This window comes from Zeus faber (assembly GCF_960531495.2).
Source record: "Zeus faber genome assembly, chromosome: 1".
Lineage (NCBI taxonomy): Eukaryota > Metazoa > Chordata > Actinopteri > Zeiformes > Zeidae > Zeus > Zeus faber.
In genome coordinates this window covers 47,612,204-47,624,141 of record NC_137193.1, presented here as the reverse complement: position 1 = coordinate 47,624,141, position 11,938 = coordinate 47,612,204, and positions in this window count along the sequence as shown.

The window sequence follows — 11,938 nt, the reverse complement described above, 5'->3', positions numbered from 1 at the left end:
AGGAGCAATGTTACACACACTACCAGAAACAATGACTGAAATTCTTGAGTTGCAGAGTTTGCAGGCAAAGTTTCCAGCTGTGCGGGCAACAATTTGGCCGGAATAACACACTTCATAAAGAAAAAACAGGGTTAGTATGTTTGCTCTGTCTTGGGTACGAGTTTAATCCTGCATTGTGGTTCTGACTCCTCTACTGTTTCAGCGCAAGGCACGAGTATCGAGAACCTGCGAGTATTCATTAAAATGATTGTTTATTCTCGGTTATTCCAATTCTTTATTTGTTCTACGAGGTTATTTGACTTATCGGAGGCCAGACTTTTGGAACAGGTGGCAATGCATAACAGAAAGAAACTGGGATCTGCGTTATGACACGATGAAGGGAAAGGGAAAAAAAACCCCAAAACCTCCAGTCCACTCACCTGCTGTAGGAAACGCTGCTGGAAAGCTTCACATATAAATAAAGGGGATTTAATGATGCCAAACGGCTGAATCAGGACGACATCTGAACTGAACGCTGGCTTACCTGTAGCGGCTCAAGGTGACTGTGGTCGCTTCTCCACGCCGTGTTGAGACTTGGTGGAGACACACGCCCATCAGCGCTCCACCTGGACCTGGTGAACACGGAGAGGCGGCGAGATCGCCTCTCCGTTCTGCCAAAACCTCATCCGTCGGTGTCAGACCGAGGCACTTAACGTGCACCCTACACGTCGTTTTCTAACCAATATAGTTGCATGCTTCTTCCCTTTGTCCTGAAATGCCCGGGGCGCATCTTCAGGAAAAACCGGTAGAAGTAGTAGAAGTCATTTGCCATGGTTTAATTAGGCCTGGGTGTTTGAGAAGCACTGTCCCAGAGAAAACTCAAGACTCCGCTTGTATAAATACGGTGAAATGCTCAATAAACCTTAAGACTGCACTTTCAAGCGAAATGGGGAAAAATGTTCCATTGTTATGTAGGGGAATGATCTTCTCGTTTGCACACATTTGCATTTGCTCTACATGGAAATCGTGCAATCAAAGGTAAAGCCTTATAACAAAAACTATTTTAGAATATTTTCATCAAGATAATTATCTTGCTGAAATATGTATAATTTCTGATTATTTATATATATATATATATATATATATATATATATATATATATATATGTGTGTGTGTGTGTGTGTGTGTGTGTGTGTGTGTGTACATAAGTATACAGTATATACCGTATATACAGTATGTATAAATAATTTCTCGAAATAGTTAAAACGTACAAATGAATACGCATTGCCTGCTTATAGGCCTATATTTATTTTGGGGTGTCTTGTAGATTTCAACGGTTACATCAGCTGTAGCCTCAAGTGAGACTTGGCAGCCTTTAAATGGCCAGACCGTCTCATTCAAAGTTCGTAGGGACCGCATTAAACCTTTAAAGGTTGAAGGAAAAGTGGTGAATATCTCCATTGTAGTTTAATGTTCAATTCCTACGATGGCGAATCTTGCTGGGAGTGAGCTGGTTGCTTGCATGCAGATACAGATCAAGTGCTATTTCCCATCGACGGGTGTAAACGAGGCAGGCCGTTTGGCCCGCGGCGGTGAGCGCTGTGCCTGGTGCAGGAATGACACTGGACAGGTTTGGAGCAACATTGAAGCCCATCGGTGCTGGGAGTCACCCATGTGCATGCCAAGGCAATCCTCGGGTGTTTAGTCTAAGCTTGTACAGGGGACCAACTTAGTGAGGCGTATTAAGTACATTTTAATGCATTTTGTACAGTAGCAAATGTGAGAAAAGAGAACGTTTGAACAGGTGTGTGATCACATGTTAAAGTGGTAATCCGTCATTTTATTTTGTCAAACAAATCTCGTATTTGGTATTCATCCCATATTTATTTAGCTGGCACTTTATGGGGAAACAGGCATTCAATGAATTTGCGTTATGCATGTGCTCCTCTATATGCTGTTTGTGCTCCTCTATATGCTATCTGCTGTTCTATATTGTTGGTTGCCTGGTCCTGACAAGAAGTGAAGACATGAAGCAGTGTAGCTAGTTGTGGTCATTAAAAGCTACACTCACACTTGCAGGCAAAAGTGTCCCAAATCGGAATTTTCTGCTTGTATGTGACTCAGATCTGTGTTTTTTTACATAACAGTTTGAACAGCACAAATCACATGGAATCTGATCGTTCCGATTCAGATTTGCTGCTGGGAGTCACCCTGTGAAAACAGACCTGGAAGACAGCTGCGATGGAGGTAGCGAGTGGTGGGACGGTGAGGTGTTAGACCTCATCAGTATTTGGGGCGACACTTCTGTCCGAGGCCAAACTTGAGAGGTCGTATCGAAACCGGTCAGCTTGAAGACGTATCGGGAACAAACGGCTTGAACGGGGCAAGTCTTTGTTATTGTTCTTCTGATCATGCAGGTCAGTTCAGGACTGTGACCAGTTCGCACCGGAAACCCCTCCCCCCCCCGCCGTCAACAGTTTGCCTAGAGCAGCAACATAGCTAGAGTGTGGTTGGGGCTATCTTTTTACTTGACTGCGTCTCCAAAAATTAGTGTGGAAATAAAACTGCCCGTAGAAACCACTCTGAGCTCAGTGAAACCTGACGAAATGCCGACTGCGCCTCCCACAGTCTCCTCACCTTGCGCTGTGTGGAATTAGTGGCCACAAGAGGGAGACTTTCACGTGTGTGTGTGTGTGTGTGTGTGTGTGTGTGTGTGTGTGTGTGCGTGCGTGCGTGCGTGCGTGAGGTGCGTGTGTGTGAGCATTATACTGCATATTGACACACAGGCGTGCATGGATTTGTCCTAACCCAGACACACTGGCTTAAATTACATCTCACAACAGGTTTCATTGTTTAAAAGGCTTTATGAGAACAGACATGGGTGTTCTTGAACAATAACAACATTTAATACAACTAACAGTTGTTATTACAATAATATATACTGTAATGAAATGATTAAAGTCATGTTTCAGGTTACGTCATTAGAACGTCAGCAAACGGATATTTGAAATGAGGTCATAAAGCGCTGTGTTGCCAGGGGTTTCCCTCAGTTACAGTTGGCATCTGTGTGCATTCTGTTCCTGCAGAAAATGGGCACACAACTCCATGTTCTCAGCAGTGAGTTCCTCCGCAAATCTGCTTCCACATTTTGTTGCAGAAAAATGTACTACATTTCTCGGGAGCAAACTAAGTCAGAATACTAGTGTCAACAGGAAAATGATGAGTAAGCGGTGGAGGTGGGAAACCTCAGACCTGTGTTGACAAAGTAAAACTCCACCCCAGTGTTTGGCGTCGACCTGGCGGATTTGATAATGAGCCTCAACCCAGAGGTGCCACTAGTGAGCAAAATCAGTTGGAGCAAAAACACGGCAGGATTTCACTTTCTGAACCTGTAATCCCCCCCCCCCTCTGGAAATTGGAAGCAATTGACGTCCAGTAAATGGACCCTAGTGTGTGGGGGACTACTTTCGATTTGACTAATTCTCCCTAGAGGCAATGGGGGAAGAAATGAAATGGTTTTCCAACTTGAAATGGTTTAGTGGTGCGGTGTGACTAATCAAACTTCCCGAAAACAGCACAGCAGGGGTAATCTGATCAAATCAAACACTCGGTCTCTTGGGTTTTAGGATTCAGCTGCCCGCCTGCTCGGATCAAAGTAGCGAAGTACGTCGTCTCGGAACTTTGATGAATGAGCCACACCGTGATACTGAGCCCAAAGTCCCAGAAGTGTGTCACTTTCCCAGAATGCCCTCCTTGCAGGAAGCGTCCAGGAGGCGGGGAGGGTCCAAACGCCTTCTGAGCTCCATGGCTGTTTTGTGGTTGCTATGTAGAGAATGTGTTTGATAAGACTTTACCACTTGCTGGTATGCCACGTTCCTTCCTGTGCGTGTGTGTGCGTGCGTGTGTGAGAATCTTGAAAAAAAAAGTTTCATTCGATTCGACAGATACTTAAATTGTGGAATTACGCGGTGTCTTGGCTGCTCAATTTCACGATAATGCTTCAATTTTGTACGATCTCAGTACAATTAGACTCCTCATTATTGTCTGAATATTTTCTATTATTTTGGAGCGCAATATGTTTGTTTTTTTTGTGAACATGATTAGCGCTGCTTCGAATGATGATCTGAGAGCGTAGAGGTCAGTGTCACACTGGCTGCTTCATCAGCACCTCAGGGATCTGTATCAGAGTCCATGTATCTCATTTAACTGTCATTATCCATCTCTCTCTCTCTCTGTCTCTCTCTGTGTCTCTCTCTCTCTCTTGCTCTCTCTGACGTCTTTCCCTTTCCTCCTTTTTAACTTCCCCTCTGAGTAATAAGGCACATTGGTTATTATTAGATGCCACGTTTCAGTGTACGGATTTCTAATTGAGACGTGTGGTTTTGAATCGCTTACGTTGTAAACACAGGTATCACGGGGCGATAGGGATATGGCACAGTGGCATCAATGCACAGAGACGCTCAGAGTTAAATCCTGGAAGCTTTTTCGTTGGAGTTCAAGCATTAACATACAATAATAATATACAGGTTCCAAAGCAGCAATGTAATAAGGAAAACCAGCACAAGTGAAAAGTGCAAAAAAGAGAGCTTCAATAAAATCCAGAAATACAAAATGTGCTTAAGCAACCCCATGCTGCTGTAGGGGGGGGGGGGGGGGGGGGCTGAAATGCAGGGTACATTTAAATACGCCCTCTCCCAGAACAACAAAGGTCGACCATCTTAATCAGTGAGGGGTGGAACCTGAAAAAGGTAAAACAATGTGAAAGTCAACAGGATGTGTCAAACTTGGACCGCAAAGCGTCAGGACCGCCCCGCGTGGGTTACGATACAAATCCGAACAAAAACAAATAGGGTTTCTGTTTTCCCCGTGGGCCGGACCCCCAAATAGAATGAAAGTAAACGTTTCATTCAAATGAAGTGGTCAAATATATACAAACATACAAACACGGGACAAAAGCTACAGCGTGACAAAATGTAACACAATCTAAAGTGTTAGAAACAGCAGCAACAGAGTAGTGTGGTACAAACTCCCTGGTTTGAGCAGCTGCTCTACCAATTTCAGTCGACAAAGAAACAAACGGGACATCATGTAGCTCATGATGAGTGGTGATTCGCTTCCTTTCCGTAAAAACTCGCCTTCCATTCAGTGTTTTATCGGGATGATCTGCACATGCAAAGTGACAGGGTCCATACGTAGTTCTAGATGGAAGCAAAGCGGTCGTAGGTGGCCGTGGAGGGAAGCTGTGTCTTTAAGTGGAGGCTGTTTGGTTTAGATTTTTTCGGGGAAATGGTGGAAACTGATCCAATCTAACAGACACATGAGGCGTGTTTATAAACTGGCATCCCTGTGACCAAATATGGGCAAATAAACTGATAAGTGCCTCGTCAAATTAGGACGATGCTGGGTTAGATGAACAGGAGTATGATGCCCTGTATTGTCAAGGAAAGGAATGACAATTATGACAATTACGCCTTGTAATTGTCTGTTTGTATGATACCTTCTTCACTGCCACTTTTTTGCTGCTTACTGAATTAGAAAATAATAAATAACACCAAAATATTTGATTGTTGCTGGTATGTTATTTTGAAACACATTTGCTATTTACATCCAAATGCAAAATACATTAACGCAGTAAAAAAAAAAAAAAAAAAAGAGAGATGAGGCACAGAGTTTTGCATTTTAACAAGATTCACATATTCTGTTTTAAAAACGTTTTATTCAGTGTTGAAAACAAAACAAACGTGGTTATGGGTAAATGATGTGAATTAAGAGAATCCATTTTCAAATCCCTTTACACGACAGAAGCAAATATCTCTACTTTCTGCTCTACTACATTTCTAACATAGTGGTGTGACTATTTTTTTTTTAAACAAATCAAGGATCTGGATCAAACTGCTCAGACCAACCTATATTTACTATTTTATTGTCAATTGCAATCAGGATGTGCATGAGAATGATCTGCAGGAAAAGACACAGTTACCTTATGATGTACTACAGGCTCTGACATATCAAGGCATCAAGTATGTTTTCTGTTAATACTTTAAGTACATTTGAGAGTCCAAATAAGGGACATGAACATATAACATTCTAAGGCTCTGTTATTTCGAGGCACTGGACTTTTAATACGAAGCACATTCATTCGCTTGAACTCATTCCACTTTACTCGAGCAGAAATGTCGATCAACATCATCATGTTGTGTCGGTTTGAATACGTCTCCTTCTCCCATCACCAAGTCCATATCCGTGTGAGAGCAGGTGGAGACCACCCGTGCGTCATGGAGACTTAAATAGGAGCGGAGCCGCTCTCCCTCAGAGCTCCGCGCGATAACGGGTCCACCAGCAGAGCGCTCTCCTCGGCACTGCCTCCGCTCGCCCCACTGGCTCCTCCATATATACTCGTATTTATCGCTGAGTTGCTGGCGGATAGGATCCTCTCCCCTGCCGCGCCGGAGAACCATGGCGAGCTCCTCGCAGCAGCTCCTGGGCTTCCTGCTCTCCGTGGCGGGCTTCGCTGCCACCATCGCCGCCACCTTCATGGTGGAGTGGAGGACGTACGAGAGCAACAACGGCATCCAGGAGATCAACGAGGGGCTGTGGATGCTCTGCACCGGCCACGGCGGGGCCCGCCTCACCTGCGAGTCGTACGAATCTCTCATAGAGCTGCGCAGTGAGTTTTATCACCAGAGAAATAATAATAATAATAATAATAATAATAATAATAATAATAATAATAATAATAATAATGATAATAATGATAATAACCTGGTGGGAGAAGTATCTACCCGGAGCTTTTACATTAAGTGCAAACTTACAAATATCCTCACACAAAGTTTTTAAAAAGTTACTCAAGTTATATCATGGTATCAAAGTCAAAGTTACAAAAGTTACAGCATGATAAAAAGGTAATGGCAAAGTAAGTAAAAGTGAAAGTACTGCATTGCCGTTTCTGCTGATGTGAAAGTACAAGTAATTGCTGTTAAATGTACTTGACGCCTATAACACTTGTCTGCAGATGATGCTCATGCACAACCTAATTACAATGTACAAAAACAACAGTATAGGTGGAGTCCTAGTCATTTACAAGGTTATGTACTGGATCTGGTCTCTGATTTCCCCTTAATCTTATTTTTCTTGCTTTTGATATAGATATTATCAAATATGAATAGAGATTTAAAAAACTCAATGAATGTGATTGTGTTATAAGTAAGTAAATGTTTAAATCAATTAAAATGGCAATTTAAAAAAATTCATTCATATTTTTTCCCCCAAATTATATTTGTTTTGAAATGTAATCTAGTCAAAGTCGAAAGCAAATACTTTATAAATATTCTTAAGTACATTAACAAAGTACTTATACTTTGTCACTTCCTGCCACTGAAAATGACTCTTATCAAGATCCATAAGAGCTGTGTTCAGGCCTAATTACATGTGTCATTTATGTAATTAGTCAATTATGTTCTGCCTCACAATCATCTGGCCGTTATAGAATACATTAGGGTGTTCCCTGAAAGGTCAATCTCTTATGTAATTCTTATCACAATCAGTCTATTTATGTTGCCCCGTCCAGACTGGTGTTAACAGCCGTAAAGGTGTCACTATGTGAACGCAGAACCGATCCATTCAGAAACAATCTATTCTACTTGCAAAGCAATTAACAGAGGAATGAAGTGCGGACACGTCCCCTGTTCTGTGTCCAGCTGAGATCCAGGTGACACGGGCGGTGATGGTGTCCAGCATGTTCCTCGCCAGCGTGGCTCTGCTGGTGGCCACCGTGGGAATGAAGTGCACCCGCTTCATGGAAGGCAAGGACCAGGCAAAAAGCTGCCTGACGCTGGCTGCGGGAATCATGTTCATGATCTCAGGTAAGTGCAGTTCAGTCACCCAGCACCCAAGTTAATGGCATTCAAACATAATAGAATGATATGTTTAAATTGTAAATAATATAGCTGCCTGTGTGACCACCCCTTTCTATAAAATGGAGGAATTTTAAGGCTGATTTCAATGAAGTTGTATTGTATTATCAACATGTTTAGTAACTGATAGTTCAAATGAACAATACTTTCCTTCCTTCTGTGTTAAGGTTTAATGGCGCTGGCTGTGACTTCTTGGTTTGTCAGAACGATCGTTGAAAGCTTCTTTGGAGCCCATCATCTGAACAGGTACAGATATAAAACATCCAACAGAAACATGCTAAAGACATACAAATGCAGATGTAGTGAGGAAATGAACCCCGAATGAAGCTCAAGTTGGGCTTTTTGAAACGTTTATCTTTTGGGGTGGCATGCCACATTGTAATTGTAGATCTCCCAGTGTAAACATAAATGTATATGATGATGAAGGGCCTCAGTTCATATGCTTGAATTAGGAAATAACTGTGTGTGTGTGTGTGTGTGTGTGTGTGTGTGTGTGTCTTATTCGCTCTCCCAGGTATGAGTTTGGCAACGCGGTGTTTGTGAGCTGGGCAGGTGCCATCCTCTCCATGGTCGGAGGGCTTTTATTTACCTGTCGGAGATGCTGCAGCTCCGGCTCCTCCATGTCCCCCGTCATGCTGCGCCAGTCCTCTATGTCTCGCACCGACTACGTCTAGCGCTCAGAGGACCGTTTTGGGGTCTGTAACGCCACATCCAGAGCTCTTTGTTCTGTGTCACTGTCATGTTTCTATTACTGCTACAGCTACATCCAGCTCCGGCCAATGGGATCACATGCCCCAGGAGCATGTGTTCTTACTTTATAGGATGACGACAGCACAGCTGTGACTTATTTCATGTGTTTTATATGTGGCTTCATCAGTGACCACAGTGGCACTTCCAGGACCAGATGTTTATTTCTAATCAAGGGAATTAAGGGAATTTGTCACTTTCCTGACTAGGCTATTAAACTGCCACTCTACCATTTTAATGATTGACTTTGGCACATATTCTCTGTTAGGGATCAGTATTACAATGTAAGGTATGCAAGTCATGTGTGCAGTTGGTAAAGACCTTTTATTTTACAGGTTTACAGTCCTTTTACTAATTGAGCATGTACGTTTTAGAACCCCCAAAACATTCCAGTCATTTATGTAAATTAAGCCCATTCTCACATTTGTTGTGTTCTATTTTTGTTAAAATGTCTTTTTTAATAAACCCATGTTTGAAAGATTCTGGCTGAAATGTGCTTATAATATTTTTTTTTTTGAAAGAAAAACTTTCCAAACTGGCAGACATATATATTTTTTGTCTTTTTTCACCTATTCTCACCTCATATAGCAGCAGAAGTCTAAACAGTTTACACAAGCATATACAGCCAGCATACTAGTGGGTTGTTTTTTCTTCCCCCCTTTGTGTCTACTTTTTAGTGTACTTACCTCAGTTATACATTTTTAATGTAGTGTAATATTCAATGGATATTTCAAGACTAAACCTGCAGTTCTATCGTAAAAGTTGAGAGGGAGAGAGGGCCAGTCGTTTCTAAGTCATGGATGCATGTGTTGGCCTCTTCGCCCCGCAACGTACAGAATAACATGGTTCCTTCGGTCCAGGCTGTTTCCAGCGGCAACACATTCCAGTTTAAGAAAAAAATATCACAGGTCTTTGGTAATGAGGACTTTCCTGAGAGCGAACAACCTTTCCTTCCTCTCTTAACAATCTGAGTGAATGGGAGTTTAAATTAGTGTAAAGACATCTGTTATCAAGGCAGGTGGTCTCTAAGAGGAAGTCATTTATATGAAAGAGAAAGAGTGAGAGGGAAGACTCCCTAACTATGTTATGCAGTTTATTTTTGTTCTGGGTCATTAAGTCTATCCTGAGTTTGGGTCAGTGTGTGCCACTGTTTCAATGCGATAAGATTTTTATTACGCTCTGTATTTGTGTTAGGAAGACATAGCATAGGAAGAAAATTCCTCAGAGAGGCGAAATCACAAAGAAAGGATTTCTTTTAAAAATGGGATGTGAATGGTTTGAAAAAAACATTATAGATTTACACGTCTCGTATGTTAAATGCATTTTATTATAATGTTTTTTGTTCTGATTTTTATTATTATTTTTCTCCTTGGCATTTTTGGGGCTGAAAGTGTCTGGAACGCGATAACCGCAGGAGCTACGAACACGGTTGACGTCTCGTTAGAACCAGCACGTCACGGACATCCCGTGGATCAAGTTTCATGGACATCGATCCACATGCAGGAATTCGTGAAAAACGGATGAAATTTGACTGGAATTTGTGTTATTGGAGTTCGCTTGCAGCTCCAGAGCAATGGGTCCGAATCCTGTCTTATTTTAGTCCCAACAGTTTAAAAAGTTGATGAATTCTCTCTGAGGGACATGCAGTGTTTAGTCAGTTTGAATTGAACTGTGTTGTTGGAACTTCCACACGGAGTGATGTCCTTCCACAGACATTGACGTCAGGCAATGCTGCGTTCAATGGAAACCCAGAAAATTGTCACTTGTTTTAGTAGTAATGCTGAAGTAAAGCGACAACACCAACTGATGCTTTGTTCCATGGGAAATTGAAAAATTGCAATTTGTGTCAATACTGGAAGCTGTGCATGGCTGCCTGCAGCTATTTATTATTATTATTATTATTGTTATTATTATTATTATTAGTAGTAGTAGTAGTAGTAGTAGTAGTAGTAGTAGTAGTAGTAGTACCGTAGTATTAGTGTTTATTAGTAGTAGTGTTTAGTAGTAGTAATAATAAAGTAATACAAATGAAGATACATTTTGATTCAGGGTATCAGTATGATCGATATTCATTTGACAAAATGACACTCTGCTTAACTGCCAGGAGAATATGACTTAACACTCAACTGGAAACACAAAGACTACGCCCAACTATAAAGCTCAGAGTCACATGTTTTGGTCCCCAAAGTGGATAATCTTTTCCTACATCATGAAAATTAGCAGACTGCTGCTCTACAGTGAGTAATGATTAAAGTGGCTAAAATAAATTAACTATTTATTAAAACCCGTGGGGAAATTCACGATTTTTGTTTTATAAATTACACTTAATCAAATTATTTATTTAGTTACTATCTACACTTTTGTCACGTTTTCTCTTCTTTCTGTGGTTACACAATTTCATTATTGCCTCTAGGTTTTTCCTCTAACCTTGACAGTTTATTCCAAGCCTGTCTTCAGTCAGTATCTCATTTCAGTATAAAGTAAAGATAACCCTAAACCAAGTCATTTTAATGTTGTTTTTCTTTTTCTATTAATGTGTAAGTATTACCCAAAGGAATAAGCGTTATATCATTTCCACGGTGATTTGACAAAGATTTTAGAAAGAAAAACAAAGCACGCTGTGGTAAGTGGTATCTTACTTTAATGTCATATCTTACGACATTATGTTGAGATTATTGTACTATTTTTAAGCCTTTTCAGCATCTTGTCACAGTCAGACTCCAAGTGTTTCTGTGCATTTGATAAATAAACTTGATTTGAACTGAACTCAACTTAACTGTGTCTCATGCTTAGACACACATTGCTTAAAACAAAACCCCAAACATGCCTTCTGGGGTCACACTAGTGAAGCCCAGTAAGATTTTCTACTGCTGGTCACGCTGAAACAATAAGATCGAGTGGATCGTGTTTCTGTGTTGGGACATTGGTTGGGGCAGAGGAAAGGAAAGGATCTTACCACAAGAGTATTAGGAAGGAGGTCCTTTTGTCCAGCTTTCCCATAAGTGCATTTTTTTTCCTGTAGATCACTGCCACCATCATGGATGTGAAAGGAAACTATGAGATTCAAGTTCAGACTCGAGGCTATAGTTTGTGAGTATTTACATCCAAGTCAGATGAACAGTTTGGGATTTATAGCCCTTTATTGCTGCATCCCTGCATAGTCAAAATGAGACAGACAGAGCTGTGTTTTATGATGTTTAAGTAGGATAATTGTCGGAGGCTTAAAGATCATTTCAAGAAAACTATATATGATTATGCAATACTGTATGAAGGTTATGCTTTTTGTCTCATGAAATTAA